The sequence below is a fragment of the Pseudorca crassidens genome, chromosome 8, assembly GCF_039906515.1.
Source record: "Pseudorca crassidens isolate mPseCra1 chromosome 8, mPseCra1.hap1, whole genome shotgun sequence".
Classification (NCBI taxonomy): Eukaryota; Metazoa; Chordata; class Mammalia; order Artiodactyla; family Delphinidae; genus Pseudorca; species Pseudorca crassidens.
The window spans coordinates 30,385,173-30,408,363 of NC_090303.1; the positions used below are offsets into that span (position 1 = coordinate 30,385,173).

At 37.7% G+C, this 23,191-nt stretch overlaps 2 long non-coding RNA genes across 6 annotated transcripts in view; one reads left to right on the plus strand and one right to left on the minus strand.

Annotated features, from left to right (window-relative positions):
- LOC137228942 (uncharacterized) overlaps positions 1–23,191 on the plus strand; it is a 544,864-nt gene that overhangs the window by 404,813 nt on the left and 116,860 nt on the right. The gene's annotated exons all lie outside the window — the stretch shown is intronic.
- The window catches only part of LOC137228943 (uncharacterized), a 172,512-nt gene continuing 170,167 nt past the window's right edge, over positions 20,847–23,191 (minus strand). The window contains exon 5 of the long non-coding RNA XR_010945427.1: positions 20,847–20,932. This is a non-coding gene — a long non-coding RNA (uncharacterized lncRNA). The remainder of the gene's footprint in view (positions 20,933–23,191) is intronic.

Genomic DNA, 23,191 nt, shown 5'->3' on the forward strand with positions numbered 1-23,191 from the left:
CTCACATTTAGGTCTTTAATCCATTTTGAGTTTACTTTTGTGTAGGGTGTTGGGGAGTGTTCTCATTTTATTCTTTTACATGTAGCTGTCCAGTTTTCTCAGCACCACTTATTGAAGAGATTGTCTTTTCTCCATTGTATGTTCTTGCCTGCTTTGTAGTAGATTAATTGACCATAAGTGCATCGGTTTATTTCTGGGCTTCCTAGCCTGTTCCATTGTATGTGTCTGTTTTTGTGCCAGTACAATTCTATCTTGATGACTGTAGCGTAGTATAGTCTGAAGTCAGGGAGCGTGATTCTGCCAGCTGTGTTCTTCTTTCTCAAGATTGCTTTGGCTATTCAGGGTTTTCTGTGGTTTCATTCAAACTCTAGAACTATTTGTTCTAGTTCTGTGAAATATGACACTGGAAGTTTGATGGGGTTTCACTGAATCTTTAGATTGCTTTGGGTAGTATTGGCATTTTAACAGTGCTTATTCCTTTAGTCAACGAACATGGAATATCTTTCTTTCACCTCCTTGGTTACGTTTATTCCTAGGTATTTTATCCTTTTTGATGCTATTGCAAATGGGATTATTTTCTTAATTTCTCTGATAGTTCATTATTAGTGTATAGAAATGCCACTGATTTCCATGTATTGATTTTATATCCTGCAGCTTTATTGAATTGAATACTGAATTCTGTTTATTCGTTTTAACAGTTTTCTGGTGGAATCTTTAAGATCTCTATATAGTGTAATGTCATCTGTTGTACAAATTGTGACAGATTTTTTCTTCCTTTCTAATTTGGATGCCTTTTATTTCTTTTTCTTACCTGATTTCTGTGGCTAGGACTTCCAATACTCTGTTGAATAAAAGTAGCAATAGTAGGCATCCTTGTCTTGTTTCTGATCTTAGAGGAGAATCTCTCAGCTTTTCACCATTGAGTATGATATTAGCTGTGAGTTTGTCATATATGGCTTTTATTATGTTGAGGTATATTCCATCTATACCCACTAAGTTGAGAGTTTTTATCATAAATGCATGTTGAATTTTATCAAAAGCTTTTTCTGCATCTATTGAGATGATATTGTTTTTATTCTTCAGTTTGTTACTGTGCTGTATCACACTTACTGCTTTGCAAATACTGAAAACTCTTGCATCTCTGGGCTAAATCCCACTTCACTGTGGTGTGTGATCCTCTTAATGTGTTGTTGGATTCAGATTACTAGTATTTGGTTGAGGACTTTTTCATCTATATTCATCACTGATATTGGCCTATAATTTTCTGTTTTTGTGGTATCTTTGTCTGGTTTTGGAATCAGGGTGATGGGAGCCTCATAGAATAAGCTTGGAAGTGTTCCTTCCTCTGCAATTTTTTCGACTAGTTTTAGAAGGATAGGTGTTCACTCTTCTCTAAATGTTTGGTAGAATTTGCCTGTGAAGCCATCTGGACCTAGACTTTGGCTTCTTGGGAGTTTTTTAATCACAGATTTAACTTCAGTACTTGTAATTGGTCTGTTCATATTTTCTATTTCTTCCTGGTTCATTCATGGAAGGTTGTACGTTTCTAAGCATTTGTCCATTTCTTCTAGGTTGTCCATTTTATTGGCATTTAGTTGCTTGTAGTAATCTCTTATAGTCCTTTGTATTTCTGTGATGTTGGTTCTAACTTCCCCTATTTCATTTCTAATTTTATTGATTTGGGCCCACTCCTTTTTTTCTTGATGAGCCTAGCTGAAGGTTTATCAGTTTCATTTATCTTTTCAAAGACCCAGCTTTTAGTTTCACTCATCTTTTCTGTGGTTTTTTAGTCTCTATTTCATTTATTTCTGCTCTGATCTTTATGATTTCTTTCCTTCTACTATTTTGGGATTTGTTTATTCTTCTTCCTCTAGTTTCTTTAAGGATGTTGAATTTTGTCAAATTTTTTTTATTCATCTATTGAGATGATTATATATATGATTTTTATCTTCCATTTTGTTAATTTGATGTATCACATTGATTTATTGGCACACGTTGAACCCTTTTTTGTTGAATGCCACTTGATCATAAGTGCATCGGTTTATTTCTGGGCTTTTAATGTACTGCTGGATTCCAAAAGTAGTCAGTATTATGTTGGCGATTAGCATGGTGTTCAGGCCTGTAACTGGAACTGATTAAGTAGAGTTTTGACATTCCCTATGACAGTACAGGAATGAACCTGAGAAAGATCTAAAGCCAGGACCCACTGAGCAGTGCTTTTAGGTAATTGACTTTCACTTCATTCAGTCTCAAAGAGAATATTCAATAATTGTTTTGGTCTGGCTTGTGCACAGCACCTGGTAAAACAGACAGACATATGATTCAAGTCTCTAGAGTAGTTAAGACAGAGAGTTAGGCAGGAGTTATTGGGGAATAGTGACAAGCACTGGAGTAGAAAATAATAAAGGCAAGCTTCTAAAATTTGGCTAAATATGCAAAACTTGCGTACGTGGAATCACTTATCCTTCACATACCACTTACACCTCGAATACCTGAGGTGCAATATTTTGGGAGACTAGAATTTGATCTCTGGAAAAGTTCCTATTTTATATAGTGATCTCTCTATGCTTCCATAACTTCTGTCACAAATGAAAATTTTCATCCCCGGTGTCCTTCAGTGTCTTTCTATCAATGATATGATCATCCTTTCTGATAATCATGTAGGCAGTGTATTGTGCAACTCTAGCATTGTAAGAGAATTGGTAAATACTTAGAATAAGCTTTTAAGGATAGAAATCTCTGTAAAGGCATTTTGTTTATAAAATGAACAGTGTTACCTTCTAAATTAATTGGGAGTAGATGAGGAAGTAAGAATAGGATTCAATCTGACTTAGAACTTCAGTTCAGATAAACAGTAATCAGTGAGTAAATCTCAGCTGTGCATGTTTAGATCTATGTAACTTCAGTGGGTGTTTCTGAAATTTACGTAATTTTGAGAAACTTTGGAAAATTCTACAGAATAAAAGAGAAACACAGTAGAGGCAATATCAATATTGAAAGAAGTTTCAACTTTGTTTTTTCATATACGGATGTGATGATTAATAATAATAATAAACCATTGATATGAATCTACTTAACCTCATTAATAGCCTTACTGACCCTTTTGTTGTTAAAAAGATAAACTCATGAGAGTGTTAAGGATTCATTTTTTAAAATGCAAGTGGCAGAAGTGGTGCTGAGATAGCAAACTGAATCAAGAAGAGAATAAATCTCAAAGGAAGGTTATATAACTCAAGATTAATAGGTAAAGCACAATCAATATCAAGGACTAACCATGGGTAACTTCAAATAGTCTGATTTTAGTTCACCACATATTAAATTTAAAGAATTTTCAAGACAGAAAGTTCTCCATTAGCAATCCCTGGAGTTTAAAATGCTGTAATTTTTAAGCAAAGGAAAAGATATAAGCTTGATCCACCTGCCAATATCTAATATTATACCATTATTATAGCATTATTTTTCTTTCTTTTCCCTTTCTCTCCAAACCCAATAATTTGATCAGGTTTCACAAGACATTTAAATTGCTGAGAACACAGGATATACTCAGACTCAACTGTCAGGTGTAGGTCATATAATTGAGGTCCTTTCTCCCTATAGAAAAAAGATCTATAAGATGTCCAAATACCCTGTTTATCAAAACTATTATTATACAGATTAATGGCTAAGTGCAAGGCCAAGAGAGGCCATTGACTTGGATTTGATTCCTAGATAAAATATTTACTAATTATATTGTTCTGGTCATGTCATTGAAAATGTCTATGCCTCAGTTTTTTTCTCTGTCAACTTATATTCATTGAATCATTTTGAGGAATATACTAAAGAAGGTATGTAAAAAGTTACATAAAGTTTTATGACAACCTTAGCATATGGATCTAGTATAGATCACTCTCCAGGCAAAAATTTGTAAGAACTATTCATAAAATATGACTAAAAATTCATTATATATCTAACTTTTTCAAATGGCCAAAGGATAGCTCTGTGCAGCTCTATTTACAATAGACAGGACATGGAAGCAACCTAAGTGTCCATCAACAGATGAATGGATAAAGAAGATGTGGCACATATATACAATGGAATATTACTCAGCCATAAAAAGAAACGAAATTGAGTTATTTGTAGTGAGGTGGATAGACCTAGAGTCTGTCATACAGAGTGAAGTCAGAAAGAGAAAAACAAATACCGTATGCTAACACATATATATGGAATCTAAGAAAGAAAAATGTCATGAAGAACCTAGGGGAGAAACGGGAATAAAGACACAGACCTACTAGAGCATGGACTTGAGGATATGGGGAGGGGGAAGGGTAAGCTGTGACAAAGTGAGAGAGTGGCATGGGCATATATCCACTACCAAACACAAAATAGATAGCTAGTGGGAAGCAGCCGCATAGCACAGGGAGATCAGCTAGGTGGTTTGTGACCACCTAGAGGGGTGGGATAGGGAGGGTGGGAGGGAGGGAGACGCAAGAGGGTAGAGATATGGGAACATATGTATATGTATAACTGATTCAGTTTGTTGTAAAGCAGAAACTAACACACCATTGTAAAGCAATTATACTCCAATAAAGATGTTAAAAGAAAAAAAAAAGGAAAGAATCTCAGAGTAGAGAGCTCAAGTTGATGTTGGTGGCCTTTGCAAGCATCAGACAAAGATACTAACCAAACTGAGGCCTTGTCTGGTTTTTGTCTGGAATGTAGAGAAAAGTGATCTGGCCTTGAGTGCAGGTAGGCTGGAATGTATATGCAAGGCCACGTATAAAGCCAGGGCACTTTTCATGATGTATCGTGTTTGAAAAGGATCCATTCACTTTGATGTATACAGTGAAGTTTTTCTTTATGCTATGCTGTGGGTGAGAAAAATAAAAAGATCTCCTGTGAAAACTTGAAACCCCAATCCTTGACCAAACGTGAGAAGGAGTCAGAATTCTGGAGGAAAAAAACTTTAAAACTTTATTTAAAGGCCAAAATGAGTATCTAGGAGTAAAAAGTACAGTGATTTTAAAAATAGCAGTAAATAACATGAGAATATTAAAAACAACTGAAGAAAATTAAAGAACTCTTAGACATAAGGATATGTGCATTCATAAGGCACAGAAAGATAAACATACAGGAAGTAGGAAGGAGAAAGAAAGAGACATAGAGAATTCCAACACATTTATAATGGTATTTTTCAGATGGAAGAGTATGGGACAGATAATAGCAAAAGAGAATGGACTTGAACTTTATCGATTTGAAGAGCCAAAATAAGAAAAAAACCCAAATGCATAATTGAAGAATCCTAAGATGTAAACAGATAAAACATCAAGAAATATAATAATGAAAACCAAAAGGAATGAAACTTAGATGCAGTAGAGCAATAATAAAAGTTCAAGAGTCAATGTAACTATATCTTTGATTTTCTAAGAGTAAAAAATATTATCAATCTTGTTTTCTGTATTTAGCTCAGGAACACATTAAGCACGAGAGCAAAATTAAAACATTTTTCGGTACTAAGAGCTAATCGTACTTAAAATCTGACATCAACAAAATGAACAATGGCCCTGATAACAAAAATAAAAGATGTATCGATAAGAAACAAGAGCAAATAATAAATAAGGAAATTCTGCTTCTGGCCAAGATGGAATAACAGGAGCCAGATTATGCTCACAAGTTGAACTATCAAAAAAGAAACAAAATTATGAAAAAAAGTGGTTTTCAAGGCAGTGGACATCACAAAATAAAGGAAAAGCATCCCTTAGGAATGAAAAAAAGAAAGATGAGCCCAGGACAGCCCAAGCTTACTGCAGTAATATAGTTTTAAGGCTGGAGCATAAGGAGGACAAATCCAGGTATGGTCCTGTACATCCTTGCACTAGTAACATGAAGTAGAGACTCCCAGGGGATCAAAGCAGTGAGAGTTCACAGCATAGAGGAAAGCGTTCCACAGAGACAGAATTCTGGAGATAGGTAGAAGGTTCCCTCGAATATTCAGCTGAGTACTTTCCAATCATGCATCTGAGCAAACTAATCAAGGCCAGAAAATTAAAAAGACACTTGAAGGAATTAGAAGTAATAGTGATTGATGTTGACACAGAGCTGGTAATAGTGTCACTTCCCATGAGTGATACTGGAAAAGCTCAGGATTCATAGAAGTTTGGGTAAAGTGTTTTTGAGCATATATTCTTTTTCGTTTCTTTAATTTGTTTATTTTATTATTTATTTTTGGCTGCGTTGAGTCTGTTGCTGTGCACACGGACTTTCTCTAGTTGATGCAAGCGGGGGCTACTCTTTGTTGCAGTGCGCGGGCTTCTTATTGTGGTGGCTTCTCTTGTTGCAGAGCACGGGCTCTAGGTGCATGGGCACAGTAGTTGTGGCACCCAGGCTCTAGAGCACAGGCTCAGTACTTGTGGTGCATGGGCTTAGTTGCTCCGTGGCATGTGGGATCTTCCCGGACCAGGGATCGAACCCGTGTCCCTGCATTGGCAGGTGGATTCTTAACCACTGCGCCACCAGGAAAGTCCCTTGAGCATATATCCTGAAGTTATAATAATTTGTTCAATGTCTTCACTGCTAATTTACAATATCTACATCAGTTATGGGTCATTTTTGTTTGAGTGATATATCCCCTCACCAAAGTTTATATTTTCCTGCTTCCTTTCTTGCTTGGTTCTCAACACATTCTGTGAGGCTAGCATTACCTTTAATTACTTTTTTTTGTTTTTGTTTTATTTATTTTTGGCTGTGTTGGGTCTTCGTTTCTGTGCGAGGGCTTTCTCTAGTTGTGGCAAGCGGGGGCCACTCTTCATTGCAGTGCGTGGGCCTCTCACTATCGCGGCCTCTCTTGTTGCGGAGCACAGGCTCCAGACGCGCAGGCTCAGTAATTGTGGCTCACGGGCCTAGTTGCTCCGCAGCATGTGGGATCTTCCCAGACCAGGGCTTGAACCCGTGTCCCCTGCATTGGCAGGAGGATTCCTAACCACTGCACCACCAGGGAAGCCCTAGCAGTACCTTTATATAAAAGATACGTATACATAAATATAGCATAAAAATTATTTTATAGCCTACTTGTGATACATTACAGATTGAAGTATCTGTTCATTAGCCCTTCCTACACTTGGAGAAATGATTAACATATGTTAAACATTACTTTTTTTGATCTAAATTCTGATAACCAGAATCAATCTGTAGTTTACTTTGACTAATAATCTGTAGTCAAAGAGGTTATCTCAAGTTGTCTCTCTAGTGAGTTTGCTTTGTTCACTGTGCCATACAGTTGCATTGCTAATAGCACTCTTTCAAAATACTTCAACAGGTCTGTTGATTTTGAAGGGCCAAAAGATTTTGCCTAGATATGTATGGAAGGAGTGTTCCTGGACACTTACATATGTTAATATGTACACAGAAAAATAAGGCTTTCAGCAGTTTTGGCCTGCATAAAATAAACACTAGAGTTTGAGGAAAGATTCTTATTTTTCCTATTACACAGTTTTTTAAATCATGAATTACTCTCAGTGTTAAGTGACAAAATCAAAAAGTAAACACTATTCCAGAGAAAATAGTGTTTTTAATACAGAAAAAGCAGAGATTAGCATACATAGTAGTTTGAAGACATAAATCCTCATTCTAGCAAGTTCAAAGAAAGAAAAACTGTATGTAGGCTATATCAATAACTTTCATATCATACATTTATGCACAGAAAACAACAAGAAAACCATAACTTGATAACCAGAGGTGCTGGTTATACCCAAACAGCATCCCCATTATGAACCAAACGCACTTAGACTGTGCACAGAGATAATTGTGAAAGTTTCTCCCTTCGCTGTTTACTCTCATGTTTGCAAACTGAAAGTTCTTCTGTTTGATTTTCTTATGAGATCCTTTACCTTGATAGAATTGAAACACTTGTACTGAACAACTTGGTAAAAGCTGAGGGAGCAGCAGGGAATGGGGAGCTTTGGGGTGGCGGAGAACAGAGGCAGGAGTCATGGTGCCATTTTCCTTCCCCCTCCTTCACTGTGTAGTCTCGTGATTCATTCCCGTGTCTAAAATGAAGCCTTCATGCAAAAGCTCTTCCGGCTCTCATTCACAGGCCCCGGAATACAGCGTTTGCACGCAGATGAATGATGTTCTGCAGTAGCTCAGGGTCAGTGTCTGAATTCCAGTGTATTCACTCTGTAGTGTTGTAAGGAATCCAAGAACACAATTCCTATGTTCTCTCTAGTCAGGAGGCGGAAGGCAGAGCTGCTGCATGCAGGCTGTGTTTTGAGCAGAACTAGAGACTGGAAAATACAGAAGCAAAGAACTGCATCCATCCTTGACCTGGTGGTGTGGTTCTTCCCTGTACCTTGCTTGCACTGAACTCACAGAAGGGAAGGAAAAGGAAACTCGCTGTGGTTTTCCCCATCTCAAAAGTGTTGTGACACCTCAACCTTTTAGTGTTTTGCTTTTTTTCTTTTTTTTAATGTCCTGTTGTAAGTGTTTGGTTTACACTGTACAAGTGACACTAGTAGCTGTTCTGGATTACGTAGGTGCTCTTCGCCATCTCATCTCCTACACACCAGGGTGAGCGTACAGAGTGTCCTCCTCATGCTTTGCGTTATAACCTCTACAGACGTTAATCGATTTTGAAAAAGGATCATGGTTTCTGCTCTACTTTATAATCAAGACAAGTGTTTATTAAAATACTGTTTTGGAATGTTGGCTGTAATGTAACAACAATTTTCATAGTAAAAGACATTCATGTTTAAAAAAAAAATGAAGCCTTGCACCAAATCAGAAATTTTCAAAGCCATAGAGATTCTTTGAGCTTTACTGGAAAAACCTCCAATGTTGTGATTTTGGGGGGATGGGGGAAGATAAGAACAGTGGGACCCCTATTTTAATAGAGCAGCTTTGCTTTTAGCTATTTTCTATTTGGACTTTGCTATGATTTAAAATTCTTAAAAAGGTTTAAGAACTACTAATCCAAGTGATCTCTAAGGTCTTTTATATCCCTATAATGCTATAAGGTTTTAATCCATGACTGCCTAAGTAAATAGCCAAACTAGAAGAATTAAATGATTATTTTCCTTCTTAACTATTTCACATCAGTTTTAATATTCTTGCCACCTCATACACCCAGGTCACCCAAGTGATCTGAACAAAGTATAAATATTCTGCTAGCCCTGAAAAATTCCTTTAATTCTGGCTTGTAATTACAATATACTATTTTTAATTTAAGATCGTCTGTGTTCTTACAAGCATTGCATCAGTATATTTTCTCTATTGAAGATGTGAAATATTATAGATTGACCTTTTCACACTTTGATGTAATATTGGAATGATTCAGGCTACAGCAGTATAATTTACTGTCATCCATTCTTTGCTCAAGGAAATAAAACACAAATAGGATTTAGTTTGATTCTGTCCTGTTTCTCTCCTTCCGGCTCTTTTGTGATGCATCTTCAAGCAAATATCAATTTATTGATAATTGATCTGGAACATGTATCTCATCTTTCTGCCAACAACTGGTCATATCTGTCCTCCACTTAAGATCACTACTAATTTTCCCATTTTGTCCTGAGGAGAAAAATACTCTTCTCTCTAAATCACTAGTGTAGGACCTATATTAGACTATGGTATTTAACAGCATTTGCTCAGAGGTTGAGAGGTGAAGAGAACCCGTATTTCTGGCCATGCAGCCTCTTCTGCCTATCTCAGTAGCTGACAGGGCATCTACCAAATCTTTCTAATTCAGTTGTGCAAAATTCCATGAAAAAGATCAGTCTAGGCTAAGTTATAATTTGCAGAATTTTAAGCAGATAAATTTGAAAAACTAGATGAAATAGATAATAGCTAATTTTTAAACTTTTTTTCCTCAGGAAGTTAACACATCTAGAGTACCTTTTTTCCCCCTAAAATATTCCTCATGAAAATCCGTCCCAATAGACACAGCAAGTTCAAACAGAACAATGACAGAGAAAAACTAGGAAAAAAAAAAGAGACTCCCACAGAAGACACCATGGGGTTTCACAGGGGAACTAAACCAATGATTTAAGAAACAGAGCATCCCAAACTACATGAAATTGTAGAGCGTCAAAACAGTTTTTGAAATTTGTTTATTTGGCATCAATGCAACATAGATACCAAAACCTGACCAAAAAATTACACCAAGAACAGAAATTACAAACCAAACTTACTTAAGAGTAGTCATAAAAAATTTTATAATATATTGAAAGAGTATCCTATCATGACCAAGTTAATTATTTCCAGGAGAGCAAGGGTAGTTTGATGTTAGGAAATCAATTAATAAAATCCTAAATATAGTTCAATTCAAGCAGACTGACCATATGAACACCTCCACTAAGAATAAATGGTATTTGAAAAAAAATAGCTATACATGTTAAAACCCTACATGTAAGAGGAATTCTTGGATATTTCTTCAACATGATAAAAATTCAGCTCAAATAAGTCTATATCTGGAAAATTGGAAAGTATCAATGGGAAAAGCAATACGAGCATTAAGAGAACTTAGTAAAATAGCAGATCATACAGTTAACACTCAAAAATCTAAAACTTTCCTGTAAACAAGTAAACATCAGGTAAAATACATAATGGATGAGAATATACACATATGTCAGCAATAAGATAAAAATACATAGGCATAACATTACCAAGAAACAGCCAAGTGTTAAATACAGAAAACTCTGTAGAGTCCTGAGAGATTTAGAAATAGAGTTGGAAAAAAATAGAAAATTATATCATGTTCTTAAATAGGAAGTCTTAACATCATAAAGATATTATATATTAATTCATAAAATGTAATGCAATCCCAGTACAAATACTTCTCCAGAGCTACACAAGTTGATTTTAAAATGTACTTGGAAGAACAGAAATCAAAATACTCAGGAATACCTGACAAAGAGGTATGTGCGGGGGGGTAGAAGTGAGGAGCTGACGGTGTTCTAGTGTACAGGTATTAAAACATACTATAAGCTTATCATTAAAAGGTTTGATACTGGCATATTAATAGGCACACAGAAAAGTGGAACGAATAGTAAAACTAGAAGGACAACAAATTGCACGTAAAATTTTTACCATATGATAATGTTCCGTTTGAAATTGTTGGAAGAAATGAATGTCTGTGACAACTGCTGTAGGATATCTGAGTAGTTATTTAAAAAAAAGATAAAGCGGATATGTTCACCATACTTTATGAGAGTATCTGAGATTCTGGATAAAAGGCCTGGGCAGAAGTAAAGAAACCAGCAGAACTGTTGGCAATTCCATTCTTTGTCCTAGACCCAAATCAGTGTGAACATTTACTCACTAAAATCAATGTATAAGATGTTTATTGCTGCACTAATAAAGAGAAACTGGAAATAAGCCAAGTGTTCATTAATAATAGAATGGATAATTCTATTTTGGTATGTTTATACAAAGGAATTCTATACTATAGTGATATAATAAAGAACATCGCTACATGCGACAAAGTGAGTAAATTTTACAAACATAAATGTTGAAGAAACTAAAGAGAGTGAATACATTTAAAGGTAAAAACCAGGCATAACTAGAAGCCACAGTTATGGTACTTTTCGGGAGACGTTGTGACACTTTCTAGTATATTGGCAATGTTCTATTTCTGGATCTGGAGGCTAGTAAATGGAAGTGTTCACTTTGTAAAACTTGATTGTTTTGCTGGTGATTTCACTTTTCTGTATGTCTGGTATCCTTTAGTAATTTTAAAAAGGTGGCTAATTCTCAACCTCCATTAATAAAGAATTTTGGATTTCTTAATGAAAAATCCTATATGTTTACAACTACAATAAATTAGTAGTACTAAGTATTCCACAGCTAAAATTATTGCAGGAAATATGGGAAAGCCCACATTTTTCCTTCCTCCCTAGAGAGGAAAAAGTAGAATGATTCATAAAATACCTTGCAGTAAGTTTGAGATGTACAGAATCTGGGCATCTGTCTACCACATATTTAGTGACAGTATTTGGTTTCAGGCAAATTATCTAAAAGGAAAATGTCTTTTGAGTGCAGAATTAACATATAAGATCACATGTACATATTGTAAAATGTGTCATAAGAATGAAAAATAGAAGAATAATGGCTCACTTATGAGGAGTTAAATTAGCTTCATTATTGTGAAAAACACCTATCATTCTACTTAGATGAGATTTTGAAAATGCATTGATGCTGTAATGCATTGAGACTTTTAGAGATGTTGGGACCAGTTGAATGTATTTTGCATAACAGATAGATATGAATCTTTGAGGGCCACAGGGTGGATTGTAGTATACTGAACAGTGGCCTCCAAAGTTTTCCTAGTCTCAGTCACCAGAATATGTGAATATGTTACCTTATATGGCAGAAGGGACTTTGCAGATATGAATAGGTTAAGGATTAAAAAAAAAAACCTATCATTCGAATGTTGGAATTATAACATATAGGTGATTTTTTTTTTCAAAGAAATATGAGATATAATTTCTTTCTTGCACAAGCTTACATTTTTTTTTAACATCTTTATTGGGGTATAATTGCTTTACAATGGTGTGTTAGTTTCTGCTTTATAACAAAGTGAATCAGTTATACATGTGTTCCCATATCTCTTCCCTTTTGCATCTCCCTCCCTCCCACCCTCCCTATCCCACCCCTCCAGGCGGTCACAAAGCACCGAGCCAATATCCCTGTGCCATGCGGCTGCTTCCCACTAGCTATCTACCTTACGTTTGTTAGTGTATATATGTCCACGACTCTCTCTCGCCCTGTCACAGCTCACCCTTCCCCCTCCCCATATCCTCAAGTCCGTTCTCCAGTAGGTCTGTGTCTTTATTCTTGTCTTACCCCTAGGTTCTTCATGACATTTTTTTTTCTTAAATTCCATATATATGTGTTAGCATACGGTATTTCTTTTTCTTTCTGACTCACTTCACTCTGTATGACAGACTCTAGGTCTATCCACCTCATTACAAATAGCTCAATTTCGTTTCTTTTTATGGCTGAGTAATATTCCATTGTATATATGTGCCACATCTTCTTTATCCATTCATCCGATGATGGGCACTTAGGTTGTTTCCATCTCCGGGCTATTGTAAATAGAACTGCAATGAACATTTTGGTACATGACTCTTTTTGAATTTTGGTTTTCTCAGGGTATATGCCCAGTAGTGGGATTGTTGGGTCATATGGTAGTTCTATTTGTAGGTTTTTAAGGAACCTCCATACTGTTCTCTATAGTGGCTGAACCAATTCACATTCCCACCAGCAGAGCAAGAGTGTTCCCTTTTCTCCACACCCTCTCCAGCATTTGTTGTTTCTAGATTTTTTGATGATGGGCATTCTGACTGGTGTGAGATGATATCTCATTGTAGTTTTGATTTGCATTTCTCTAATGATTAATGATGTTGAGCATTCCTTCATGTGTTTGTTGGCAGTCTGTATATCTTCTTTGGAGAAATGTCTATTTAGATCTTCTGCCCATTTTTGGATTGGGTTGTTTGTTTTTTTGGTATTGAGCTGCATGAGCTGCTTGTAAATTTTGGAGATTAATCCTTTGTCAGTTGCTTCATTTGCAAATATTTTCTCCCATTCTGAGGGTTGTCTTTTGGTCTTGTTTATGGCTTCCTTTGCTGTGCAAAAGCTTTGAAGTTTCTTTAGGTCCCATTTGTTTATTTTTGTTTTTATTTCCATTTCTCTAGGAGGTGGGTCAAAAGGATCTTGCTGTGATTTATGTCATAGAGTGTTCTGCCTATGTTTTCCTCTAAGAGTTTGATAGTTCCTGGCCTTACGTTTAGGTCTTTAATCCATTTTGAGCTTATTTTGTGTATGGTGTTAGGGAGTGATCTAATCTCATACTTTTACATGTATCTGTCCAGTTTTCCCAGCACCACTTATTGAAGAGGCTGTCCTTTCTCCACTGTACATTCCTGCCACCTTTATCAAAGATAAGGTGTCCGTATGTGCGTGGGTTTATCTCTGGGCTTTCTATATTGTTCCATTGATCTATATTTCTGTTTCTGTGCCAGTACCATACTGTCTTGATTACTGTAGCTTTGTAGTATAGTCTGAAGTCAGGGAGCCTGATTCCTCCAGCTCCGTTTTTTGTTCTCAAGATTGCTTTGGCTATTCGGGGTCTTTTGTGTTTCCATACAAATTGTGAAATTTTTTGTTCTAGTTCTGTGAAAGATGCTATTGGTAGTTTGATAGGGATTGCATTGAATCTGTAGATTGCTTTGGGTAGTAGAGTCATTTTCACAATGTTGATTCTTCCAATCCAAGAACATGGTATATCTCTTCATCTGTTTGTATCATCTTTAATTTCTTTCATCAGTGTCTTATAATTTTCTGCATACAGGTCTTTTGTCTCCTTAGGTAGGTTTATTCCTAGATATTTTATTCTTTTTGTTGCAATGGTAAATGGGAGTGTTTTCTTGATTTCACTTTCAGATTTTTCATCATTAGTGTATAGGAATGCCAGAGATTTCTGTGCATTAATTTTGTATCCTGCTACTTTACCAAATTCATTGATTAGCTCTAGTAGTTTTCTGGTAGCATCTTTAGGGTTCTCTATGTATAGTATCATGTCATCTGCAAACAGTGACAGCTTTACTTCTGTCATTTGGATTTGGATTTGGATTCCTTTTATTTCCTTTTCTTCTCTGATTGCTGTGGCTAAAACTTCCAAAACTATGTTGAATAAGAGTGGTGAGAGTGGGCAACCTTGTCTTGTTCCTGATCTTAGTGGAAATGCTTTCAGTTTTTCACCATTGAGGATGATGTTGGCTGTGGGCTTGTCATATATGGCCTTTATTATGTTGAGGAAAGTTCCCTCTGTGCCTACTTTCTGCAGGGTTTTTATCATAAATGGGTGTTGAATTTTGTCAAAAGCTTATGTATTGAGATGATCATATGGTTTTTCTCCTTCAGTTTGTTAATATGGTTTATCACATTGATAGATTTGCCTATATTGAAGAATCCTTGCATTCCTGGAATAAACCCCACTTGATCATGTTATATGATCCTTTTAATGTGCAGTTGGATTCTGTTGGCTAGTATTTTGTTGAGGATTTTTGCATCTATGTTCATCAGTGATATTGGCCTGTAGTTTTCTTTCTTTGTGACATCCTTGTCTGGTTTTGGTATCAAGGTGATGGTGGCCTCGTAGAAGGAATTTGGGAGTGTTCCTTTCTCTGCTATATTTTGGAAGAGTTTGAGAAGGATCGGTGTTAGCTCTTCTCTAAATGTTTGGTAGAATTCGCCTGTGAAGCCATCTGGTCCTGGGCTTTTGTTTGTTGGAAGATTTTTAATCACAGTTTCAATTTCAGTGCTTGTGATTGGTCTGTTCATATTTTCTATTTCTTCCTGATTCAGTCTTGGCAGTTGTGCATTTCTAAGAATTTGTCCATTTCTTCCAGGTTGTCCATTTTATTGGCATAGAGTTGCTTGTAGTAATCTCTCATGATCTTTTGTATTTCTGCAGTGTCAGTTGTTACTTCTCCTTTTTCATTTCTAATTCTATTGATTTGAGTCTTCTCCCTTTTTTTCTTCATGAGTCTGGCTAGTGGTTTATCTATTTTGTTTATCTTCTCAAAGAACCAGCTTTTAGTTTTATTGATCTTTGCTATTGTTTCCTTCATTTCTTTTTCATTTATTTCTGATCTGATTTTTATGATTTCTTTCCTTCTGCTAGCTTTGGGGTTTTTTTGTTCTTCTTTCTCTAATTGCTTGAGGTGCAAGGTTAGGTTGTTTATTCGAGATGTTTCCTGCTTCTTAAGGTGGACTTGTATTGCTATAAACTTGCCCCTTAGAACTGCTTTTGCTGCATCCCATGGGTTTTGGGTCGTTGTGTCTCCACTGTCATTTGTTTCTAGGTATTTTTTGATTTTCTCTTTGATTTCTTCAGTGATCACTTCATTATTGAGTAGTGTATTGTTTAGCCTCCATGTGTTTGTATTTTTTACAGATCTTTTCCTGTAATTGATATCTAGTCTCATAGCATTGTGGTCGGAAAAGATACTTGATACAATTTCAATTTTCTTAAATTTACCAAGGCTTGATTTGTGACCCAAGATATGATCTATCCTGGAGAATGTTCCATGAGCACTTGAGAAAAAAGTGTATTCTGTTGTTTTTGGATGGAGTGTCCTATAAATATCAATTAAGTCCATCTTGTTTAATGTATCATTTAAAGCTTGTGTCTCCTTATTTATTTTCATTTTGGATGATCTGTCCATGGGTGAAAGTGGGGTGTTAAAGTCCCCTACTATGAATGTGTTAGTGTCGATTTCCTCTTTTATGGCTGTTAGTATTTGCCTTATGTATTCAGGTGCTCCTTTGTTGGATGCATAAATATTTACAATTGTTATATCTTCTTCTTGGATCAATCCCTTGATCATTATGTAGTGTCCTTCTTTGTCTCTTCTAATAGTCTTTATTGTAAAGTCTATTTTGTCTGATATGAGAATTGCTACTCCAGCTTTCTTCTGGTTTCCATTTGCATGGAATATCTTTTTCCACCCCCTTACTTTCAGTCTGTATGTGTCTCTAGGTCTGAAGTGGGTCTCTTGTAGACAGCATAGATAAGGGTCTTGTTTTTGTATCCATTCAGCCAATCTGTGTCTTTTGGTAGGAGCATTTAGTCCATTTACATTTAAGGTAATTATTGATATGTATGTTCCTATTCCCACTTTTTAAATTGTTTTGGGTTCATTATTATAGGTCTTTTCCTTCTCTTGTGTTTGTTGTCTAGAGATGTTCCTTTAGCATTTGTTGTAAAGCTGGTTTGGTGGTGCTGAACTGTCTCAGCTTTTGCTTGTCTTAAAGGTTTTAATTTCTCCATCGAATATGAATGAGATCCTTGCTGGGTAGAGTAGTCTTGGTTGCAGGTTTTTCTCCTTCATCACTTTAAATATGTCCTGCCACTCCCTTCTGGCTTGTAGGGTTTCTGCTGAGAGATCAGTTGTTAACCTTATGGGGATTCCCTTGTGTGTTATTTGTTGTTTTTCCCTTGCTGCTTTTAATATGCTTTCTTTGTATTTAATCTTTGACAGTTTGATTAATATGTCTTGGCGTATTTCTCCTTGGATTTATCCTGTATGGGAATCTCTGTGCTTCCTGGACTTAACTATTTCCTTTCCCATATTAGGGAAGTTTTCAACTATAATCTCTTCAAATATTTTCTCAGTCCCTTTCTTTTTCTCTTCTTTTTCTGGAACCCCTATAATTCGAATGTTGGTGTATTTAATGTTGTCCCAGAGGTCTCTGAGACTGTCCTCAGTTGTTTTCATTCTTTTTTCTTTATTCTGCTCTGCAGTAGTTATTTCCACTATTTTATCTTCCAGGTCACTTATCCGTTCTTCTGCCTCAGTTATTCTGCTATTGATCCTATCTAGAGTACTTTTAATTTCATTTATTGTGTTGTTCATCATTGCTTGTTTCATCTTTAGTTCTTTTAGGTCCTTGTTAAGTGTTTCTTGCATTTTGTCCATTCTGTTTCCAAGATTTTGGATCATCCTTACTATCATTATTCTGAATTCTTTTTCAGGTAGACTGCCTATTTCCTCTTCATTTGTTAGGTCTGGTGCATTTTTATCTTGCTCCTTTATCTGCTCTGTGTTTTTCTGTCTTCTCATTTTGCTTATGTTACTGTGTTTGGGGTCTCCTTTTTGCAGGCTGCAGGTTCGTAGTTCCCGCTGTTTTTGATATCTGTCTCCAGTGGCTAAAGTTGGTTCAGTGGATTGTGTAGGCTTCCTGGTGGAGGGGACTAGTGCCTGTGTTGTGGTGGATGAGGCTGGATCTTGTCTCTCTAGTGGGCAGGTTTACGTCTGGTGGTGTGTTTTGGGGTGTCTGTGGCCTCATTATGATTTTAGGCAGCCTCTGCTAATGGGTGGGGTTGTGTTTCTGTTTTGCTAGTTGTTTGGTGTAGGGTGTGCAGCACTGTAGCTTGCTGGTCATTGAGTGAAGCTGGGTCTTGGTGTTGAGATGGAGATCTCTGGGAGATTTTCACCATTTGATATTATGTGGAGCTGGGAGGTCTCTTGTGGACCAGTGTTCTGAAGTTGGCTCTCCCACCTCAGAGGCAGAGCCCTGACTCTTGGCTGGAGCACCAAGAGGCTTTCATCCACAAGGCTCAGAATAAGAGGGAGAAAAAGTAGAGAGAATTAGTAGAAGTATGAAGAAAGAAAGAAAGGAAGGAAGGAAGGAAGGAAGGAAGAAAGGAAGGAAGGAAGGAGGGAGGGAGGGAAGGAAGGAAGGAAGGAAGGAAGAAAGAAAGAAAGAAAGAAAGAAAGAAAGAAAGGAGGGAGGGAAGGAGGGAGGGAAGGAGGGAGGGAAGGAAGGAAGAAAGAAAGAAGCAAAGAAGGCAAGAAGGAAAGAAAGGAGGGAGGAAGGAAGGAAAAAAGACAGAAAGAAAGAAGATACAGTAAAATAAAATAAAGTATAATAAAGTTATTGAATTAAAAAATAATTATTTAAAAAAAAAGGGATGGATAGAACCTTAGGACAAATGTTGGAGGCAAAGCTATATAGACAAAATCTTACACAGAAGCATACACATACACCCTCACAAAAAGAGGTAAAGGGGAAAAAATCATAAATCTTGCTCTCAGAGACCACCTCCTCAATTTGGGATGATTCGTTGTCTAAAGGAGGGAAGGAAGGAAGGAAGGAAGAAAGGAAAGAAAGAAAGAAGGTAAAGTATAATAAATTTTTATTATATAAATATAATAATAAAATAAATAATAAAATTTTATTATAATTAATTATTAAGAAAAAAATTTTTTAACAAAACATGGACGGATAGAACCCTAGGACAAATGGTGGAAGCAAAGCTATACAGACAAGATCTCACACAGAAGCATACACATACACACAAAAAGAGGAATAGGGGGGAAAAAAAGGGGGAAAAGTCATAGATCTTGCTCTCGAAGCCCACCTCCTCAATTTGGGATGATTCGTTGTCTATTCAGGTATTCCACAGATGCAGGGTACGTCAAGTTGATTGTGGAGCTTTAATCTGCTGCTTCTGAGGCTGCTGGGAGAGATTTCCCTTTCTCTTCTTTGTTCTCACAGCTCACAGGGGCTCAGCTTTGGATTTGGCCCCGCCTCTGCGTGTAGGTCGCTGGAGGGCGTCTGTTTTTTGCTCAGACAGGACGGGGTTAAAGGAGCCGCTGATTCGGGGGCTCTGGCGCACTCAGGCCGGGAGGGGGTGGAGGGAGGGGCACTGCGTGCGGGGCGGGCCTTCGGCGGCAGAGGCCGGCGTGATGTTGCACCAGCCTGAGGCCCGCCGTGCGTTCTCCCTGGGAAGTTGTCCCTGGATCCCGGGAACCTGGCAGTGGCGGGCTGCAAGGCTCCCCGGAAGAGGGGTGTGGATAGTGACCTGTGCTCGCACACAGGCCCCTTGGTTGTGGCAGCAGCAGCCTTAGCGTCTCCCGCCCGTCCCTGGGGTCCGTGCTTTTAGCCGCAGCTCGCGCCTGTGTCTGGGGTCCGCGCTTTTAGCCGCGGCTCGCGCCCGTCTCTGGGGTTCGCGCTTTTAGCCGCGGCTCGCGCCCGTCTCTGGAGCTCCTTTAAGCAGCGCTCTTAAACCCGTCTTCTCGCGCACCAGGAAACAAAGAGGGAAGAAAAAGTCTCTTGCCTCTTTGGCAGGTGCAGACTTTTCCCCGCACTCCCTCCCGGCTAGCCGTGGTGCACTAACCCCTGCAGGCTATGTTCAAGCCGCCAGCCCCAGTCCTCTCCCTGTGCTCCAACCGAAGCCTGAGCCTCAACTCCCAGCCCCGCCCGCCCCGGCGGGGGAGCACACAAGCCTCTCGGGCTGGTGAGTGCCGGTGGGCCCTGATCCTCTGTGCGGGAATCTCTCTGCTTTGCCCTCCGCACCCGTTGCTGTGCTCTCCTCCGCGGCACCGAAGCTCCCCCCTCCGCATCCCGCAGTCTCCGCCCGTGAAGGGGCTTCCTAGTGTGCGGAAACTTTTCCTCCTTCACAGCTCCCTCCCACTGGTGCAGGTCCCGTCCCTATTCTTTTGTCTGTTTTTTCTTTTTTTCTTTTGCCCTACCCAGGTACGTGGGGAGTTTCTTGCCTTTTGGGAGGTCTGAGGTCTTCTGCCAGCCTTCAGTAGGTGTTCTGTAGGAGTTGTTCCACGTGTAGATGTATTTCTGGTGTATCTGTGGGGAGGAAGGTGATCTCCACGTCATACTCTTCCGCCATCTTCAAGGTCCCCCCCACATATAGGTGATTTTGACATACGCTAGTTTTATAAAAAGATACCTAGATCCTTATGCCTTTAGTGTTTATCTCTTTTAACTCATGAAAGGCTTCAGTTCTAGTATTATCTGTTTTCCAATACTATAAACGCTAAAAAAAAAAAAAAAGTAAAGAAATCTGCTGATGTCTTTTGCTTGAGCATTGGCAATGTCTCCAATCCTAGGAAATTTAACCTGTGTCTGCCTCTATTCACTGTATGCCTGTAGCAAATGACTTAGAAGTATTTGGCTCAGTTTCATAGTATTCTATTGACACAGATTTCATTTTAACAGTCATATATCTTCACCAAATAAGGCTATGGTGAAACTGAAGCCTTCAAGATAAATAGATTTCTATAGGAAAAAATATAGCAAGAGGTTGAAAAAGTTCAAGGAATCAAATGAATAGGGCATGACACTTGGTCAACATGTAAAATGTGAACATCAAATGTAATATCAGTTATGCAGGAATAAGATGCATTTCCAGGGCAAATATGATTTATTCATTCCATGCTGAAACATTATGTGAAAGGAAAAAGCATCCATCCTTGTGAGAAGGTGCTGTTTTCAGGCTACCTGATAGCCACGACATCATATTCTCAGCCCAATCAAAGCCCAAATAAAGACTTTAAAAACTGACAGCTTGCCTTTTATCCCTCTTCAATAAATACAACTTCCGACTTTACGTGTTGCAGCTTAGGACTATAGCGCAGGCCGCTGCTTTCTCAGAACTCTGAAAGAAAAACCACAACAATAAAAATGTTCTCTTTCTCAATGGCTTTTTAACTCATATGCAGTGTTTGTAAGAATGTAGTGTCTTTGAAAACCTTTCTTTTTGCCTACCAGGAAAGAAAATAAATAAAAATCTCAACTGATTTTTAGTCCCAGAGCAAAATAAGATTATCCCAATTGGCATTTTTATTCAAAATTGAATATTAAAATCAAACAGCTCCTGGCAAAGACAGTGTTGATCAAAGGCCATGATTATGAAAACCAAGGATTTGTTTAAGAAGAGAAAAGAAACTACTTTGCCTTGTCATTAGAAATGAAAATGATACCAACATATCAGTCTCCATATGGACTGATTGATTGATGTGGCAGAGACCAAATGCTCTGGTTGGCAAATGCTTAGCAGAAATCAGAGAATACTGTACAAGGAGAAAAATAAAGGACAGTGAGTATAAGCAAGGTGCTCTATTATAAAATGTACTCATATCTTTCCATTCACATATAAATCCTACTGACTATAAATTTGTGTATGGGGTTGCAATTGGGATTAAGATGTACAAACTTCCAGTCGTGAAATAAGTAAGTTATGGGATGTAATGGACAGCATTGGGAATATAATCAATAATATTTCTATAACTTTATATGGTGACAGATGGCTACTAGACTTATCATGGTAATCATTTCATAATGTATGTATTGAAATAAATGTTGAATCACTATGTTGTACACCTGAGATTAATAGAATATTCCGTGTCAACTACTTCAATAAAATATTAAAAGGAAAATAATTTCTCCACAGCAAAGAAACCATCCACAAAGTGAAAAGACAACCTACAGAATGGGAAAAAAATATTTGCAAACCAAATATCTGATAAAGAGTTAATATTTCAAATATATAAAGAACTCATACAATCAATAGCAAAAAGACTAACCCAATTAAAAATTGGGCAAAGGGTTTGAATAGATATTTCTCCAAAGAAGATATAGGAAAGGCTAACAGATACATGTATAGATGGCCAACATTACTAGTCATTAAGGAAATGCAAATTAAAACCATAGTGAGATATCACCTCATGCTTGTTAGAATGGCCATCATCAAAAAGACAAAAGGTGGGCTTCCCTGGTGGCGCAGTGGTTGGGAGTCTGCCTGCCAATGCAGGGGACACGGGTTCGAACCCTGGTCTGGGAGGATCCCAAGTGCCGCGGAGCGACTGGGCCCGTGAGCCACAACTACTGAGCCTACGTGTCTGGAGCCTGTGCCCTGCAACAAGAGAGACCGCGACAGTGAAAGGCCCGCGCACCGCGATGAAGAGTGGCCCCCGCTCGCCACAACTAGAGAAAGCCCTCGCACAGAAACGAAGACCCAACACAGCCAAAAATGAAAATAAATAAATAAAAATTTTAAAAAAAAAAGACAAAAGGTAACAAATGCTGGTGTGGATGTGGACAAAAGGGAACCCTTGTGCACTTATAAGTTGGTACAAGCACTGTGGAAAACAGTATGGAGGTTCCTCAAACAATTAAAAATAGAACTACTATATGATCCAGAAATTCTCCTTCTGGGAATGTATCCAAAGGAAATGAAAACACTAACTCAAAAAGATACCTGGACCCCCATGTTCATAGCAGCATTATTTACAATAGCCAAGACATGAAAACAACCTAGGTGTCCACTGATGGATGAATGGATAAAGAAGTTGTGATACACATACACACGTATACATATGTACAGTGGATATTAGTCAGTTATAAAAAATGAGGATATGTTACCATTTGCAGCCACATGGGTGGACCTTGATGTCACTATGCGAAGTAAAATAAGTCAGAGAAAGACAGATACTTTATGAGCTCACTTATATGTGAAGCCTGGAGAAAAAAAAAAAGAACTCATAGAAAAAGAGATCAGACTTGTGGGAACCAGAGACAAAGGATGGGGAGGGGGGGATTGGAGAAAGATGGTCAAAAGCTACAAACTTCCCGTTACTGTATAAGATAACTAAGTACTAGGGATGTAATGTACAACATGATGACTATAGCTGACATTGCTGTATGATACATGGGAAAGTTTAGAGAGAAAATCCTGAGTTCTCACCACAAGGAGCTTTTTTCCTCTTTTTTCTTCTTTCTTTTTTATTGAACGTATATGAGAAGATGGTTGTCAGCTGAACCTATTGTGGTAATCTTTTCAGAAAACATTTAAAATCAAACCATCATGCTCTAGGCCTTAAACTTATGCAGTGATGTATGTCAATTATTTCTCTAT